Source organism: Dasypus novemcinctus, chromosome 3, assembly GCF_030445035.2.
Source record: "Dasypus novemcinctus isolate mDasNov1 chromosome 3, mDasNov1.1.hap2, whole genome shotgun sequence".
NCBI lineage: Eukaryota > Metazoa > Chordata > Mammalia > Cingulata > Dasypodidae > Dasypus > Dasypus novemcinctus.
Genome location: NC_080675.1, coordinates 154,016,657 through 154,036,667, shown reverse-complemented (window position 1 = coordinate 154,036,667; position 20,011 = coordinate 154,016,657).

Genomic DNA, 20,011 nt, shown 5'->3' with positions numbered 1-20,011 from the left:
CATGCACAGTGCTGATGCACTGGAAGGAGTGCACCCCGCAAGGAGTGCGACATGTAAGGAGAGCCGCCCAGCGGGAAAGAAAGTGCAGCCTGCCCAGGAATGGCGTTGCCCACACAGAGAGCTGACACAACAAGATGACAACAAAAAGAAACACAGATTTCTGTGCCGCTGACACAGAAGCAGACAAAGAAGACGCAGCAAATAAACACAGAGAACCAGACAACCAGGGTTGGTTGGGGGGAGGGGGAAGGGGAGATAAATAAATAAATAAATAAATCTTTTTAAAAATTTAAATAAATAAATAAATGAGAACCCAGAAGCCCTGGATACATCTCACTATAAGTGGAATACTAATCTAGTCTGAAGCTTTCTACCAGTTAAGGCAGACTTAAAAGTAAACCATTCAAACCAAACCAAACAAACCAGTTCCCTGGTTACTGTGGTGGTTTGAAGCTGTATGTACACCAGAAAAAAGATATGTTCTTAAATCCAATCTATTCATGTAGGTTAAGCCCATTGTAAGTAGGATCTTTTGATGATGCTACTTCAGTTAAGGTGTGACCCACCTCACTCAGGAACAGGGCTTAAGCCTTTACTGGAGTCTTTTATAATTGGAATGAATAAAGAAAGAGAAAGAAAGCCATGGAAGCAAGAAGCTGAAAGCAACAAAACCCAGAAGAGACAAGAGAGACCAGCAGATGCCACATGTACCTTGCTATGTTGCAAAGGAGCCAAGGATCTCCAGTAGCCGATCTGCAAGAAGAAACCATCACCTGGGAAACAGACTTGGCCCAGTGGTTAGGGTGCCCGTCTACCACATGGGAGGTCCGCAGTTCAAACCCCGGGCCTCCTTGACCCATGTGGAGCTGGCCCATGCGCAGTGCTGATGCACACAAGGAGTGCCCTGCCACGCAGGGGTGTCCTCCGCGTGGCCCCATGCGCAAGGAGTGCACCCCATAAGGAGAGCCGCCCAGCACAAGAGAAAGTGCAGCCTGCCCAGGAATGGCGCCACCCACACTTCCGGTGCCGCTGATGACAACAGAAGCGGACAAAGAAACAAGATGCAGCAAATAGACACAGAGAACAGACAACCGGGGGAGGGGGGGGGATTAAAAATAAATAAATAAATAAAATCTTTAAAAAAAAAAAGCATCACCTGGATGATGCCTTGATTTGGACATTTTTCTCAACCTCAAAACTGTAAGCTAATAAATTCCCATTGTTTAAACCAACCCATTTCCTAGACTGCTTTGAGCAGTCTAGGCAACTGAAACAGGTACCAAGACCTGAAAAAGACAGTGTGCTACAGATATTGTTATTCAGAAATGAAAGTGCAGGGACCAAAGAGACCCAGACTTTGTTCCTTTGGTATTTTAACCTTTATGCAAGCTATTTCCATAATGCAGGTCCATCTCTTCATCTACAAAATGTCATGGGGAGGATGGGTATGAAAGGGAGAGGGCTAAGAAGGAGGACTTCAGGAGATCTCTAAGGAGCCTCCAAGCCCACACATCTCATGAATTGGTAACCATCTAGACTCTGGGCAAAAGTACTAGTCCCCTCTTTAGAGTCTCTGTGAGTACAAGAATAAAAGCCTTTCTTCTTCCCAAGAGGTACAACTTGATTTCCACTATGTTTTAGGCCTGGGAAGACCGGGGGTAGAGAACAGGAGATGGGTGGCCAAGGCTGCACAGGCTGGTGGCACAGCTGGAGACCCTCTATCTCTTATCATCTTACCCCCCCAGTGTTCCTTCCTCCCCACCTTGCCAGTTCTCTCTATGTTCAGAGAGAAGAAGATGAAGCCAGGGTCTAGGCCAACCTGAAACAAAAAATACTTGAAATTTTAAGTAAGGAAATTTCATTTGAAGGAACTATGGCATCTTTCAGTGTCACCATGGAGATAGCTAAGATGAGAACCATAAAGACTTTTGTGTTCCTGTCTCCTTCTCTCCTCCCTCTGTATGTCAACCTCAGCTAAACCAGACTTGTCAGTGATCCAAGGAGACCTCAGCAGTGAGCACAATCTTTCTGATATTTCCCCTGAAACTCTCCAAAGTGGACAACAGATTGAAGTGCTAAGCCCAAACTCCTTAACAAGACCTTTCAGACCTTGCCTGGTCTAGCTTCAGCCTCCACTGATTGCCAACCCTCACCTGCCCCTGATGCTTCAGCCATACTGAGCTGCTGGAAATAGGAAAGCCATGCACTTTGCAGCCTCGAGGATGCCGACACACTTCTCCTTTAGTTTGCAGTGCTTATCCTCCCACACACTCACCCACTTCTGACTCAACTCTGCTCTTCGGCAGTGGTTAATGCAGAGGTCAAGCCCAAGACCACCCTGATCGAACCACATCTTGACTGGGGCACTCATTAATCATGTGATTTTGAAAACTGCCTTCTGATCTCATAGGGGTATTGGGAGGGCTGAAGGAATGGATATGTGTGTTATCTGCAGCCTGGCATGTAGAACTCTTTGGCTTCCCCACCAGTCTGTGGGTGCCCATTAAGTGAGTGGCACCATACCATGTGTTTTCCTTCAGTTATTGTATACACATCAAGGAGACAGGATTATAGGTCACACAAGGCTTGATTGCAGGGTTGGGGCAGCCAAGGGGATCTGTGGGCATTGTGGGGGTGGAGATTAAGGCAGAAGCCTAAAAGGCAGAATGAGCCTGTATTGCTGCTCAAGCTAGTACTGCCTGCAAACCCAGAGAACAGAGGAGAAATAAATGATTGCCCTTGCCCTGAGCCTCCAGCAGGGAAGGGAGCGGGAAGCATTACTCACGACAGCTCATGGAAACACTGGCTGCTGCGTTCTAGGACCTTAGGGCTTTTGGCTCCTGGCACCTGCAGAGGGACTTCCTAGATAGTATCTCTGTAGGGTTTTTAGCAGGTTCCCACTGGGAAGGCAGAGATGTTTGTCGTCTCCTTCCTGGTAACATATTCTCCTCTTAAGTCATGGTCAATCCCTAAAGTACCTGAGCTACCAGCCTGGCCCACTCTCTCCAGCTAGTCCTCAGATTCCCAAGTTCATTCCTATCCCCCTCCAAAATAAAATCCAATTTACTCAGCCCCAGATCTCAGTGAGATGGTCAGATTGGAAGAGCCTGATAAACTAATTTATATCTATCAAGTATTAATGGCTGAAGAAAGGCCTCCTTCCAAACTCTTCCAAAATAGTCCCACACTCTCTATGAGGCCAGTATTACCTGATACCCAAAACAGGCAGAGACATCCCAAAAAAGAAAACTACAGACAAATATCACTTATGAATTTAGACACAAAAATTCTCAACAAAATACTTATAAACAGAATCCAGCAATATATAAAAGAGATTATACACTATGACTAAATGGAATTTATCTCAGGAATAAAATGTTGGTTTAACACTTAAAAATCAATTAATGTAATATATCACTGTAATAGAATAAAAGACAAAAACCATATGATCATATCTATCAACACAGAAAAAGCATTTTTTAAAAATTAAACACCTTTTCATGATAAAAACATGCAACAAACTAGGAATAGAAGGGAACTTAATCTGATAAAGAGCATCTACACAAAACTCACAGCTAACATCATACTTAATGGTGAAAGACAACGTTTTCCGTCTAAAACAGGGGTTCTTAACCATTTCTGTTCCATGGACCCCTTTGCAAGTCAGGTGAAAACCATGGACCCCTTACTAAGTCCACACTGTACTGTGTATTATTTAATAAATATATCACACCCACACCAACACATCCCTACAAGAATAATGTTTTTTTGAATTTCAGTTAAAGCTCACGGACCCCTTGTTAAGAACACCTGTTCTTAAATCAGGAACAAGACAAAGACATCAGCTCTTGCCACTTCTTTTTTTTTTTAAAGATTTATTTTTATTTATTTAATTCCCCTCCCCTCCCCCGGTTGTCTGTTTTCTGTGTCTTTTTGCTGCCTCTTGTTTCTTTGTCCGCATCTGTTGTCGTCAGCGGCACGGGAAGTGTGGGCGGCGCCATTCCTTGGCAGGCTGCTCCCTCCCTCGCACTGGGCGGCTCTCCCTATGGGTGCACTCCTTGCGCGTGGGGCTCCCCGACGCGGGGGACACCCCTGTGTGGCAGGGCACTCCCTGCACGCATCAGCACTGCGCATGGGCCAGCTCCACAAGGGTCAAGGAGGCCCGGGGCCTGAACTGCGGGCCTCCCATGTGGTAGACCGACGCCCCAACCACTGGGCCAAAGTCCGCCTCCCAGCTCTTGCCACTTCTATTCCACATTGTACGGAAGGGCAGGCCAGGGGAAATAATCAAAGAAGGAAGGGGGGGAGGGGCATCCAGATTGGAAAGGAAGAAGTAAAGCTATATCTATTCACAAATGACATAATCTTGAATATAGAAAATACTAAGAAATCCACTAAAAATTATTGGAACTAATAAACAAGTTAGCAAATTTGCAGAATACAAGACATATACAAAAATCAATTGCATTTTTAAATATTAGCAAATATTAGTAAAGAACAATCTGAAAATGAAATTAAGAAGGCAATTCTGCTTATAATAGCTTTAAAAAATAAAATGCTTAGGAGTAAATTTAACAAAAGTAGTACAAGGTATGTACACTGAAAACTACAAAATTTTATTAAAATTAATTAAAGAAGACCTACGTAAATGTAAAGACAGCTCATGTTCACGGATTAGAAAACTTAATACTGTTAACATGGCACTATTGCCCAAACTGATCTACAGATACAGCATAATCCCTATGGCAGTTTGAGATTATTTATGGATCCCAAAAAGAGAAAGATTATGTTTGTAAACTAATCTATTCCTCTGGGTGTGGATTTATTCAAATCTATTTAAATAGATATAAAATCTATTCCTTTAATGGCACTAAATTCGGTTGAGGGGCTTCTGATTAGATTATCCAGGGCTTTTGATTCTACTATGTCAGTGGGTGTGACTCAAGTTGAGTCCCTGCCACCTTGCTAAGTCTGATATAAATGGATACTCACACAAACAGACACAGCTGAGGACAGAGCTCAGTCATTTCTGACCTGGCCATGTGACAGAAAAAGAAGGCTCAAACAGCTGAAGCCCCAGGGAGAGAGGAGTCATTTTGTCTGATAGCTTAGAGCTGAGATTGGGGAGAATAGCCAGACTGATATAGAAAGCTATTTGCCAGCCTATAGCTGAAATCGGGAAGAAGCTGGGCTCACGGAACCTCAAGGTAGATGAAGTCCAGAGGGGACAGCAGAGACCAGCCAGAGATCGGTGACCATCTTGCTTCAACATGTGGCAACTGACTGGTGAGAAAGCAACCCTGAGTTGGACTTTTTACGGCCTTGTAACTGTAAGCTTTTACCCCAAATACCCTTTACAAAAGCCAACAGATTTCTGGTACTTTGTGTCAGCAGTCTTTTGGCAGACTAATATTATCCCCATCAAAATTCTAGCCACTTTTTTATACAGATTTTGGCAAGCTAAATTCAAAGTAAATGCAAGCAACCCAGAATAGTCAAACAATCTTGAAAATGAAGAACAAAATTGGAGAATTCACACTTTATGATTTCAAAACTTACTTTGCTACAGGAATCAAGACTTTGTGTATTGTCATAAGGATAGAAATATAGAACAACTGAATAGACTAGTGAGTCCACAAATAAACATTTACGTTTACAGTCAAGAGATTCTCCTCAAGGAGCCAAGACAATTCAATGGGGAAAGACCAGTCTTTTCAACAGATGGTACTGGGATATCCACGTGATATCCACATGCAAACAAATGAAGCTGGATCCCTACCATATACAAAAATTCACACAAAATAGATCATAGACCTAAGTACTAAATACAAGGGATAAAACTATAAAACCTTTCAAAGAAACTGTAGGAGGAAATTTTCAGGGCCTTAAGTTAGCCAATTATTTCTTAGATATAATACCGAAAGCATGGTGACAAATGAAAAAATAGATAAATTGGACTTTATCAAAATTTAAAACTTCCATGCTTCAAAGTGTAAGAAACGAAGATTAGTTTAGTTTTCACATAAAGGAAGAAAATATGAATTAATGTAACCTGGCAGCCTACTGCCTCAGTCTCCCACTCCTGGGTTAAGCAAGAACAAAGGAAACCAGCTTAAGCCAGTCTTAAAGGCAGTAAAAAAAGATGCCCAAGAAAGAGCTAAGTCAGTACCAATTCAGCACTAAATTCCACTCCTTATTTGGCAAAAGGGAGCAGGTAAAAACTAAAATGATTGGAATGTGATGGGGGAAGTGGTTAATCACAAACTTTTGTGTGGGAAAGTTAGATCTTCTCGGATTATAACCTCTGAAGTATCCAATCTATGGAGAAACAGAGGAAGGGCTTGCGTGCTAGGCTTAGGGGTATAAATTGTGTCATTTTTCTTTGTTCAGGGTGCCAACCATGTTTTCTGGTTGTGCTTCCCTTCTTGCAAGATTGAGAATAAATTATTTTCTTCTTCACAATTGGGTGAGCCCTATTTTCTTCTAGAAGAATATTTCTTCCTTACAAAAGGACACCATCAAGAAAGTAAAAAGACATTTCTCTGGAATAGGTATCAATATTTGCAAATCTTATATCTAATCAGGGACTTGTTCCCAGAATATATGAAGAACTCCTACAACTCAACAATAAAAAGACAATTTAATTTAAAAAATAGACAAAGGATTTGAATAGACCTTTCTTCAAAGAAGATATACAAATGGCCAATAGGAACATGAAAACATGCTCAATATCATTAGCCACCAGGGAAATGCACATTAAAACCACAATGACATACCATTTCATATCCACTGGGATAAAGGATAACAAGTGTTGGTAAAGATATGCAGAAAATGAAACCCTCATAAACTGCTGGTGGGAATGTAAAATGATGGTGCAAAATCAAAAAACAGTTTGCCATTTCCTCAATATGTTCAATATATGTTCACCATGGATGAACCTGGAAAATATTTTGCTAAGTGAAAGAAGCTAGTCACAGAAGATCAAATGATTCCATTTATACAAATGTTCAGAATAGGCAAATCCATACAGATAGAATATAGATTAATGGTTGCCAGAGGTTGGGGAGAGGAAGGAAATGGTAGTGACTGCTAATAGATGTGGGTTTCTTTTTGAGCTAATGAAAATGTTCTAAAATTAAGTACTGGTGATGGTTGCACAACTCTGTGAATATATTAAGAACCAATGAACTGTACAGTATTAAAGGGTAAATTTCATGATGTGAGTTATATCTCAATGTTGTTATAAAAAAGGAGGAGGAGGAAAAACAATAATGCTGAAACGGGATTATAACAGTTGAGATATATTTTAAATTGTTAAATTGCAAAATAAAATCTGCTATTTGCATCTTGTCGGTGTGTTTAGTGATAGAATATACAGCCTTATTTGGAGATAAGATCAAATGTCTGAACTCTAAATGTCTAAGATGCTCTTTAGTCATGAAAGACCTAGGACAGTTGGGTTTCCTGGTACCCCCTGTGGGAGGCTCAGGCTCATTCCTAATTCTGCTCCTGTCTGGCTGTGTGACATCAGGCATGTCTTTTTCCCTCCCTGATCCCTAGATTCTTCATCTACAGAACGAGGAGACTGACCCACAAGGATGCTTCAGGGAAGTCCCTCCTTTGGCTTCCTTGATTCTTTGACCTTCCCCCGACAGGAGGACTTGGCCGCAAAGGGTATCCTGAAGGAGGAGGGGTCAGAAAGGAAAATGTGAGCCCCAGTCTGCTCACAATGGAGCCATTGTGTCTGGCAGAGGCTCTTCGTTCTTTTCAACAGTCTTCCAGATTGTTATCCATTCCCCAGCTCTGAAAGGAGGGCTGGGGGGCAGAGGAGCTAGTGAAGGCTGTGGAAGCAAGACAAGAGCTTAATGATAACAGCTGCCTTTTTATAGAGGCACTGCTCTGTGGAGGCGCTTCAAGTACCCAGAGGACCTTGGTTTGGCTGGGGTCAATGACTTGCCCAAGGTCTCACAGTTAACAAGTGGCAGAGTTGGCCTTCACAGAGGGCCTGGGCCCTTTCAAAGCCTCCAGTTATCCATATCTCAGTTATGTCCTCCTGTGCCTCTCCTCATTTTTCCACATCCCAGACACTTTTACAAGCTGCACAACAATCCTGGGAGGAAAGTGGTGGTATTATTACCGTCATACAGATAAGGATACTGAAGCACAGACTGGGTAAGTAACTTGCTCAAGGTCTTATAGCTAATGAATGGTAGAGCTGGAAGAATGAAAAGCAACCCAGCTCTAGCACCTGCTCTTACTATCATACCTCAGTCAGCTGACAAGGTCTTGATGTGACCTTTCATTTTCTGGGGCTTATGGAGCACTTCTTGGCTGGTTGAAAAGGACTTTTAAGTATGATTGTAAGGGCTCTGGTGCCTGGTCTGCCACTGACTCTAGAGGGCCAACAGACCATTGAAAGGATCAGGGAGGACCCTAAGATTGAAAGGGGACAGTGCCTGGGAGGTATACAGGCCCAGGATTACCAGATCTTCTAACTTTATTTAAAAAGGTACAGGAAATCTGGATTTTAAGCAAAAATTCCTGATTTTTAAATGCTGGCAAATATATATATGTATATATGATATATATATGTATATATGTGTGTGTATTTCTTTTTTTTAGGTACCAGGGGCTGGGGATTGAACCTGGGACCTTTTAAGTGGGAAGCTGACACCCAACCACTGAGTCACCTCAGCTTCCCTGAGTTGTTTTTATCATTTGTTTTTTATCATTTGTTTTGCTTGTTTTCTTTTTTTCCAGAGGCACCAGTTGCTGAACCTGGGACTTCCCATATGGGAGGTGGGTGCTCAACTGCTTGAGTCACAACTGCTCCCACAAATATATATATATATTTTAAGATTTATTTATTTCTCTCCCTGCCCTGACCTCCCTCCCCACATTTTCTGTTCTCCCTGCCCATTTGCTATGTGTTCTTCTGTGTCTGCTTGTATTCTCATTAGGCAGCTCCAGGAACTGATACTGGAACCTTCTGGAGTGTGAGAGAAACCCTCATTCTCTTGTACCACCTCAGCTCCCTGGGTCTGCTGATCTCTTATTGTCTCTTTTCTGTGCCTCCTTTTGTTCTGTCATCTTCCTGTGCCAGCTCTCGACATGGGCCAGCACTCCTGCCCAGGCCAGCCCTCCTGCCTGGGCAGCTCTCTGCTCAGGCCAGCTCACCATGTGGGCCAGCTTGCCTTCACCAGGAGGCCCCAGGTATCGAACCCTGAACCTCCTATATGGTAGATAGGAGCCCAATTGCTTGAGCCATATCTGCTTCCCACAAATATATTTTTAAAAAGTGTTTATACTGATCCAGCTGAATAAATCTGTCCATGGGTCAGTTGTAACATGCACACTGCCAATCTTCAACTTCCAAAGTAGACTGTTGAGTTGGTCACTGAACCTAAGTGTGGCTCAGTGGTGGATACAGGCCATGCTGCCCTGAGACCATGTTGGGCCTTGGGATCATTGAAGGTCTGAAGTTCTTGCCACCAAGGCTGAGATAGGGGAAGTCCCACACCTTTCCACCAAAGGTATCCCCTCCAGGGGCAGTCCCCAGCCATGAAACCCCACCGTGAAACACCTTGTCCCCACCATTCTGACAGGTCAGATCTTGACTGCCAGGCTTCATGTAAACCCGGCTTCCCAGGGGATCCTTCCCTGCCCTTCAATTAGGTCGTCATGTTATACATGCAAAACATCCTTGACACACCCCTCTGAAACACTTTCCTCCAAAAAGTTTGTCTTCCTTATTCCCTGAAGGAAGAAACCATCTCACTTAGCATTGCATCCCCACTACCCAATACAATGCCTGGTACACTTGGCCCTCAGAGGTATTTGTTGAATGACAAAGCATGCACTGGGGCCCAGGGGTGGGCTTCTGAGCATGACCTCTCCTCAGTCTCCCTGTAACTATCTTTGCTCCCTCCTACTCATTCTCCACATAGGCTGCCAAAAAGTCATCTTCAGAAATTACCATGCACTCCTTTGCCTTCCATCACCATCAGAATGAACTCTAAAGTATTGATCTTGACTTTTAAGTCCATCTAAATCTCTGACTTCACCAGTTTCATTGTCTCATTTCCCAACAACACATACTCACACAGCCACATGCACTCTGACACACACATGACACTTACACACCCATTCATGGACTTACAAACACACACCCCACCCCACCCCCACCACTAACCATATGTTCCATGAGATGTACTCTATGTGATTTGAGGTTCTCTATACCACTGCCTTTTTGGAACCTTAGTAGGCAAAGTTTAGGCCAGGACAAAGTGTAGATAAAGATCAAGAACACCCCCACACAAAGCTGGAACCTCCAAAAGACCATACCTTTAGTGAAAGCTCAACTAGGAAAAATCCAGCCTGAACAAGCAGATAGCAAGGAAATGAGCCTTTTGGACGTTACCTCTGGTCGAGTGATGAAAAGTAGTTTTCCCCTGACAATATGGCTTTCCCTATGGTCTCACTACCTATAGGGTCCAAAATGATCCAGGCTGTAACTTAATATAAGGTGGCAGAAGAAAATGTAAAGCTTTCTGGAGAAGAGCACCTTTAATCCAGACCTCCAGGGATTCCTACACAGACAGTGCCTATGAATATGAGCTCACACTCAGAAATGACATAACACATGGCATAACAAGGCACCATGAGTGAGAGTTGGTAGGCAAAACTAAGACCAGAATTATGCCACAAAAACGTAAGATGATTATCAGATACAGATATAAAATAAACATACTTAACATAATTAAAGAAATGAAAGGCCTACTTGAAAGTATGAGTAAGGAACAAGAGACTATAAAAAATGATCAGGTATATAGCACAAAAAAATCAAATATCTAGAAAAGATAAAAGAAAAAAACTCAATGAGTGTTAAAGAGCAGTTTAAACACAGCTGAAAAGAGAATTAGTGAACTAAAAGATGTCTGATAAAATTACCAAGAATATAGTTCAAAGAGAAAAAAAAAATGATGGAAAAATATAGCAAAGAGGTTATGAAACAGAATAGAGTGAAAAAGTATAACCAACACCCAATTAGAATTCCAAAAAGTATAAAGAGAGAATGGGAGAGAAGCAATCATTACTGAAGAGATCATTACTGAAAATATTTCTGAATGTATTAAAGACATGAATCCTTAGATTCAAGAAGCAGAATGAACACCACAGAGGTTAAATAAAAAGAAGTTCATACCTAAACATATTGTATTAAAACTGCAGAATATAAAAAAGAAAGAGATTAAAAGTTGCCAGAGGGAAAAGACATTACTTACAAGGGGTCAACAATTAAATCGATAACAGACTTCTCAAAAGCAACATTGGAAAACCAGAAAACTGGAATAATATCTTCAAACAACTGGAATAAAAGAATCATCAACTTAGAATCGTAGGCGGCGGACTTGGCCCAGTGGTTAAGGTGTCCGTCTGCCACATGAGAGGTCCACGGTTCAAACCCCGGGCCTCCTTGACCCATGTGCAGCTGGCCCATGTGCAGTGCTGATGTGCGCAAGGAGTGCCCTGCCATGCAGGGGTGTCCCCCATGTAGGGGAGCCCCACGCACAAGAAGTGCACCCCGTAAGGAGAGCCGCCCAGTGTGAAAGAAAGTGCAGCCTGCCCAGGAATGGCGCTGCTCACACAGAGAGCTGACACAGCAAGATGACTCAACAAAAAGAGACACAGATTCTTGTGCAGCTCACAACAACAGAAGCGGACAAAGAAGACATAGGAAATAGACACAGAGAACAGACCCCCGGGGGGGGGGGGTGGGAACAAATAAATAAATAAATCTTTAAAAAAAACAACAACTTAGAATTGTATAGTCAATTGAAACTATTTCAAGAATAACAAATTTAGAACTTTTCAGACAAAGAAAAATGAAATTTATTGCCATTCATATAATGAAGAAGGAAGCAGTGCAGAAAAGGGAAATGATCTTTGACAGGGTTTAAATACAAAAAGAAATGGTAAATATGGAAGTATATCTGAACAATTATTGACTGTATAAAATATTATCTAATTTGTGGAGTTAGAAGAAGTAGACTAGAATTAAAGTAATCAACAATAGCACATAAATCAGAGTAGGTGATTGGAGTTAATCAGTGTGACAGTTTGAAGTTTTTTGTGGATCCCAGCAAAGATCATGTTATTGAAGCTAATCCATTCATGTGGATGGGGGGCCCTTCGATTCAACTGGATTCAATTAGGGAGCCTTTGTTTGATTACTTCAGTGAGGCATGACACAGAGTAGGCCCTGATCCTTTATAAACTGAGGACTCAAACCAAAGACACACAGTGAAAGAACCACAGAGATGGAGAGAAGAAACCCAGGAGCTCAGAGAGGAAGCCAGGAAAAAGGGAGCCAAAAACAGAGCAGCCAGAAGCTGAAGCAATGAGACCTGGAAGAGAAGCAGATGCCTCTATGTACCTTGCCATCAGAGACAATAGTCCAAGATCTCCAGCAGCCAACCTTGGGTGAGACAGCATTTCCGATGATGCCTTGATTTGGACACACACAGCCTCAGAACTATAAGCTTTTAACGTAAGAAATTTCCATTATAAAAGTTAACCCATTTCTGGTACATTGCTACCAGCAACTTTTAGCAAACTAAAACAATCAGTTTGGGAGTCGACTGAAAATATTGATTAACTGTAGACACTGTTAAGCATGCATAGTTATATTTTATATTCTAGCTACTAATAGAAAAAAACAGAGTGTATAACTTTCAAACTACTAGAGGGAAAAATGAAATGAGAAAAATAAATACATCCAAATGAAAAGAGAGGAAATTAAAACAGAAAAATCAAGATAATTAAGAAGTATAAAATAAGATGATAGAAATATATCTATTACACTACCATAATATTTTCAAATGGATTAAATTAATAAAGTAAATGACAAAAATTATCAGGCTAATTTAAAAATAAAACAAAATCCAGCTATGCACTATTTCTAAGAGACACAGAAAATAATATATCAAACAAATATTAAACAAAAGGAGGGCTGGTGTGCTATGTTAATACTGTGGGTTGTAAGAAATGATTGTCAGGCATTTGGGATATCATCCAGTGGACTTTTGAGTACAATTGGAAAGACCAGTGAGAGAGAGAGAGGGAGGGAGGAAGGGAAGGGGAAGGAGGGGAGGGAATGGGAGGGGAGAGGAGAGGAGGGAAGAGAGGAGGGAACGAAAGAAGAGGGAGGGAGGGAAGGAGGAAGAAAGAAAGATCAGTGACAGTACTGTTTTGAAAAAGTACAGAGAATTCTGAGAATATGGTAGGGGCATGTACTCTAGATTAGAAGTCAGAGAAGACCTTTTTGAAGAAGTGACATTCCAGCTGAGACATGAAGATTGTCAGCTGGGGTAGAGAATGGGAGGCAGAGTGTCCTGGAAAGAGAGAGCTAACTGCAAGGGTGAGTGCTCTGAATGTGGGGAGAACTGAATGTCTGAGGAGGACTGGCATGGCTGTGGTTGGTAAGTAAGAAAGGAAGCATTGATTGCCATTGATGTGGGCTATGAGTGGGAGGCTGTTCATCTCTTCATAGATACCCTGAGCTGTATGTGTCCTGAGCTGTGCATGTGGAACAGTGAGAAGCTGCAGCCCTGCCCTTGGTAACCATGGCAATGACTCCAATCCCAGAAAAAACAATTTAGCAATGCAAACTCTATAAACTTTAAATATTCAGGGAAAATGCAAACCAAATATTCTAAAAACTTACATGGAATGTATAAAGTCCATGCTAAAAGCTTACCTAGAATGTAAAAAATATATATTAATTCAAGCTTATTGAGCACTGAAACAAAGAACCATTCAACACTTCCTCTGTATAAAAAGAACTTGAGAATCTTGTTTGAGGCTTGAATTTTGAATGAGAAGCTCTGAGCCCAGCTGGTCGTAAATAAATCCTTTTTCCTTCCCAAAATTATTATGAGTCCTGGCCTTTTCATACACAAATAATCAAACCTCTCTCGGCTTCTACATCTGGGGGCTCTCCCAGGATTTCCAAATGAAGGCCAGAGAAGGTAGCATTTTGCTACCCCTTGCGGATCCCTAAGGAAGCTGAGAGGACTCAGGTGAACCCCAATCTGGACACCCTGGATTACACTTAATCCAGAAAAGATGTGGGCTCCACTGGACTCTTCCCAATGAAAATCGATGGCAATGGAAGGTCTGGGAAAAAAATATGGGAATGAAAAAGACTCCAAATGTGGAAAAAGATAAGACTCCCCCAGGGAGCATAGTCAGGAAAAACTAACTTTAAGTGTTAGAAGAGAAAGTCCGATCAACTTCTGAGAAAGCTCCTGTACCTCCAGAAATTCAGGGGGAAGCCCTTCTCTCAAGGTCTGAAAGGAAAGGGAAAAAAGGGAAAAAACCTGGTGCTTGGGTTTGTCTAACTGCATGTTAGTATCTGGTTCTGGTCTCGTCTCCACTGAGGTAGTGAAGGCTTGATTATAATAGGAAAGTATATTTATAGGTTCGAGTCCTAACATCCTGGAAATTGGTCTGGATTTAGAAAATCTTGGTTACAACAAAATGGATCGGCTTTGCAGTGAGGCTTGATTTGATCTGAATGTAAGGTTGAACAGTGAGCCAGGGTCCTTTTGTTTTGGTGCTGAATTGCAGATGAATTCGCTTAATAGACACCAAACATAAGCAGGAGATCCTGTTTTGATGTTAACATTAAGTGTTTTCTCTTTCTAAAGTTTGTAATGGCTGTGGGGGCAGCCATGCTGAGGAAAATGTAAAACTTATAAGTCAGATTGATATGTTTTGTGCTTCTGTCTGTGTCTACTAAATACTGGTATTAAATTGTGTAATTATATAAAGTAGTGAATTTGGTTAAGCTGGAACCCTCCCTTGCCATTGGCAAAGGAGTGAATGATTGCAGTTTATAAAGCAAAACTGCAGCATCTGAATGTGTGTGCACATGCTCTGCTATCTTATCTCTCTGGGTCCGCCCCATTTGCTGGGGATTGTCTGTGTCAGTGTCTGCACCATGCATCCAAGTTTATTAAAATTGGCCCAGTCAGAGTAGCTGATAGAGCCAGTAACTTAAATCATAGCCCTGCCAGGGTGGGGGGAGGGAGTGGAATCCCTGTGAAAGGTGCCAAATTTGAAAAGTTCTCTCAAGCCACTTTAGCGGCCTGCTACCATTACCTCCCCCTCCTCCCTTTAGGAGGATGCATAAAAAAAAAACAACCAGAAAACCTGGGAAAGGGGGGAGTGGCTTGCTCCCTTCCAGTGAGTCCACACCTTCTATTTGTAAGCCACATTCCTGTCTAATCACTGATCTACCTGAAAGGGGGGAGGTGAAGGAGACACAGGATCAGAATCAGGATAAATGCAATGAAGTTCCCTCCCTAAAGCGTCAAAGCCCAAAATAAATTTGCATTCTGCCCAGGTTCTGCTTTTCTGAATTTCTCTCTTTGTAAGTCTGTGTAAAAATGCTTTGAAATGTTTTAAAGCTGTAAACTTGTCTAAAGGAAAGAGGCTATTGCTTGAAAACAATAAACCTCAAACTTCTCAGTTTAAACTCAATTGTGCTTATAAAAGATGTAAATAGTAATCAAAATAAGACCTTTTGTGCCATCAATTAGGGTCAGGGAGTTCCTTAAAATGCTAAGATGTGGAATTCTGTTTTAATCTGCGCTTAACTTTGTGTTCAACTTTAAAATCTGTGTTTGGATTTTGTTGGTTTGCTTGCACCTAAAAATCATGGTAAAAGGTAACTTAAAATGAATCTTTAAATGCCAATGCTGTTTTGCTGATGAATTAAGTGCATAACCTGCAGATGAAATTTGTTCAGTTACTAAGGAAAAAATAAGAAAGCTTTGCAGGGTTGTTCCTAATAAGGTTCTTGTAACTTAATTAATAAAGGTATCCAATTCATCTTAAAGTAAAACATACTAAGAAATGTAACTAAAAATTAAAAGCATTGTATAAATACTTTTATGTATATTATGTATGTCTGTGTGTGTGTGTATATATATATATATATATATATATATATATAAATGTATAACAAAAGCTATTACAATGGAGTAAATGTGGCCTGGATTTCGGCTATTGTAATAGTGATATTGAATTAATTTGCCTCTATTTATGGCTACTTCAGGTTTATCTAATGCTTACTGTGATGGTGGTAGTTTTACTTAAACTTATCTTATAGTTATTTCATAACTAATTTCATCCCTGGTTTTCAACTATTGTCTGGTAATTATAAACTGCATTTACTCATGATTCCTGGAAATCTGGCCCACCCCTTAACAATTCAACTTAATAATTAAATTTTAAAAACATATAGTTAAATTAGAAAAAGGGGGGTTATGTATATCACTTTTGTGCCATTCTAGACGTTTTTGGTCTTCTCATTTCCTCTTTACCCTTTTAAAGGAAAAACTGTCTTTTTCCTTGACCTTTAAAATAATATAAATTAATTCTGATTAGCCATTTCCACCAGAAATCAGAAATAACTGTTGCCAGTTTTTCCAAGAGTAAACAATACTCTTCTCAGTATACCAGGCCTTACTAAGCAACCCCCATTGTTCAGGCTGTCTCAGAAAAAAAAAAATGAGTAAAAGCTCCCTGGTTTCTTTCCAGTCTAAACAGAAGCCCAAATGCTTGCCAGGTTCCCTCCAAACAGCAATTTTTGTCAGGCGTTGCCACCACGTCCACCCCACTCCAAACTCCATTGCCTGCATTAGTACCTGGTATATAGTAAGCACTCAGTATATAAACTGATGTGTTTAAAATCTCATGGGGGGATGCAGATGTGGCCCAATGGATAGGGCATCTGCCTACCACATGGGAGGTCTGCAGTTCAAATCCCGGGCCTCCTTGACCTGTGTGGAGCTGGGCCATGCGCAGTGCTGATGCACTCAAGGAGTGCCGTGCCACGCAGGGGTGTCCCCCGCGTAGGAGAGCCCCCCACACAAGGAGTGCGCCCTGTAAGGAGAGCCGCCCAGCACAAAAGAAAGTGCAGCCTGCCCAAGAATGGTGCCGCACACACGGAGAGCTGACACAACAAGATGACGCAACAAAAAGAAACACAGATTCCTGGTGCCGCTGATAAGGATAGAAGTGGTCACAGAAGAACACACAGCGAATGGACACAGAGAGCAGACACCCTGGGGGGGGGGGAAGGGGAGAGAAATAAATAAAAAATAGATCTTTAAAAGAAAAAAAACCTCATGGGGAAATTACTATAAAGCATTTCCTCTAATTGTTGTCTTAACGCATTCATATGTATGTGTGTGTATATGTATACCATCTGTACTGATGTGATGTTACCTGTCATATTAGAGGGTTTATGGCTATATGCACCAGTGGTCAAACTGCGGATATAAAAAATATTATAGCCCTTGAGCATATATATATGTATTTTTTTCCTTCATACTTGTAACTCTTTAATTATAAATAAACAGAGAAGCAAAAAAAAATTTTAAACAACAAATTGGTGTTTCTGTATCAAACTATTCATGTCTGCCTATATGCTCAATTTATTAAAGTTAAGTATGCAGTTATATAAGTAATAGATATATATTTCTAAAACCCAAATTAAACTAAACAGTATAAAGGGTCATGTAAAACCTAAATATAAAACTGTTGAAAGAGCTATAAAATCCTCATTATTATAATTAAAACTGGTTAAATAATTGCTTTATAGTTTTACACCCCTGTAAAAAGAAAAACGACGTTCTTTATTTAATCAATAACAATTTCAACTTGTTTAGCCTAAGTATTATCTCTCAGGTTTATAAAATACCAGGTTAATAAATTAACATTGTATGTGTTGAAGCTTTAAAATAATGGGAACTGTAAACTAGTGTTTAATGAAATTAAATTAAGTGTAAAACTGATCTCTCTCTTAAATGCATAGGGTAAATTCCATTGGTTGTTAATTGTAATCTGGAGTAAATTTGCCAGTCTGTAATTGTGGTCAAACTGTAAAAAGTTTATAAAAAAACATCTTCCAACCTGAAGTATTTAAATGGTTCTAATTCTAGAAGCCATTGTTAACTGAAACCTGGATTGGAATTGATGGCAAAAAGTAATTTCATGGTCATAAAACCTGTCTCAAAGTCACTGCAAGATGCATATTTAAGTAAATGGTAATGGAAAGTTACCTTGATTCCATTAGGAATCTTCCATTTTCATTTTAACAATGAAAAATAGCTTTTTTCCCCCTCTATCACTAAAGTAAAATACCTACTAATATCTTCACGGTAAAATTACAGAAGTAAGCAAAATCATTGATATGTAACCCACTGCATTGGAAATGTTTAAAAGGTATATAAAAATTAAAAGAGAAACTTCAATGTTGTCAAACTCTCTTGTGCATTCAAATCAGGCCTTGAATACATTATAGGTTGCCTCCCCATATGAGTTATTGGCTAGGCTGGTCACTGACCTGCCAAACAATAGAAATGTTTACTACATCACACCTCTGGTTGTGCTCCTGAAGTCAATGGAAACTACACTGCAGTTTCAAACTCCTGCAGCAGCCAATGATGGCTCAGTACAGCCAAATGTACAATGATATCACCTCCAGACTGACACTCTTCCATAGTGCCAGAGAGCACTGTGCACCAGACCAGTAAAATACTGGAAACTACCTCTCTCTCTAGGATCAATGATGCTGCGGGGTGGTGGACTTGGCCCAGTGGTTAGGGCGTCCATCTACTACATGGGAGGTCCGTGGTTCAAACCCAGGGCCTCCTACCTGTGTGGAGCTGGCCCATGCGCAGCGCTGATGCGCACAAGGAGTGCCCTGACAGGCAGGGGTGTCCCTGCGTAGAGGAGCCCCACGCGTAAGGAGTGCGCCCTGTAAGGAGAGCTGCCCAGTGCGAAAGAAAGTGCAGCCTGCCCAGGAATGGCATCACACACACGGAGAGCTGATACAACAAGATGATGCAACAAAAAGAAACACAGATTCCTGTGCCGCTGACAACAACATAAGTGGACAAAGGAGACGCAGCAAATAGACACAGAAAATAGACAACCAGAGTTGGTGGGGGAAGGGGAAATAAATAAATTTAAAAAATAGATCTTAAAAAAAAAAAAAGATACTGTGGCTTGCTCACTGCAGGAAGAACATACCAAGTGTAGCCATAATCACCAGAGTACCATAAGTAAAACTTAAATACGAGTTGGCATTATGGCCTACTCCCATGGAGAGTATTACAAACCTAAAACTTAAAACTATTAATTGCAACTCAGAATCCTTATGTATTAAGTAGTACATTAATTAATATTAAGTGCTGTACCTTTATCCTGTTCTAAATATGCCTAATAATTATAATATTATCTTTTCTATTCTAACTCATGTACAAAAGTACATCAAACATGTCAAATTCCTGGTAAACATCATTTTCTAAATAGTTAATAAACATGTCTATAAAATAAGTTAGCAATCTTAGCTAAAAACAATGGGGCTTGCTTGCTAGTGATGGGTCACATATTGAACAGTCAAGATTACCAGGAATTGTACAATTAAAACCAAAATATAAAAGACTTTATTCTGTAGTTCTGATCACTCCCACAGCTAAAACTAAGAAAATTTCCAACCTGGTGCACTAATCCTGAATGAAGGCAACTGCCCAAAATGTGCCAGTTTGCCAGAGGCACCTGATGAAACACATGAGTGCCAATCATTGAACAGCCTGAAATGCATCTTCAAAAAAAAATAAGTACCTAATACTGTTATCTATTACAATTTCTCTCTGAAAATAAATAACTTGAAAAGTATATATTTATATACTGTTCCCCACCAATTTTTAAAAAGGGTGCCATCTTTATAGGCACCTAACCTTGTCTACCTCTGTAATCCAATGTCCTCTTTTTAAAAACAGGTACTCCAAAATTCTAATTGAATTTGTTTCTTTCAGAATGAATATCTTATTAGCCATATGAAAACTTCATCCAGCTTCATACAGAATGCCAGATCCATTTTCCTCCAGTTAAAATAAAATAACACAATTTTACCCCTTGTTAGGTAAGGACTAGA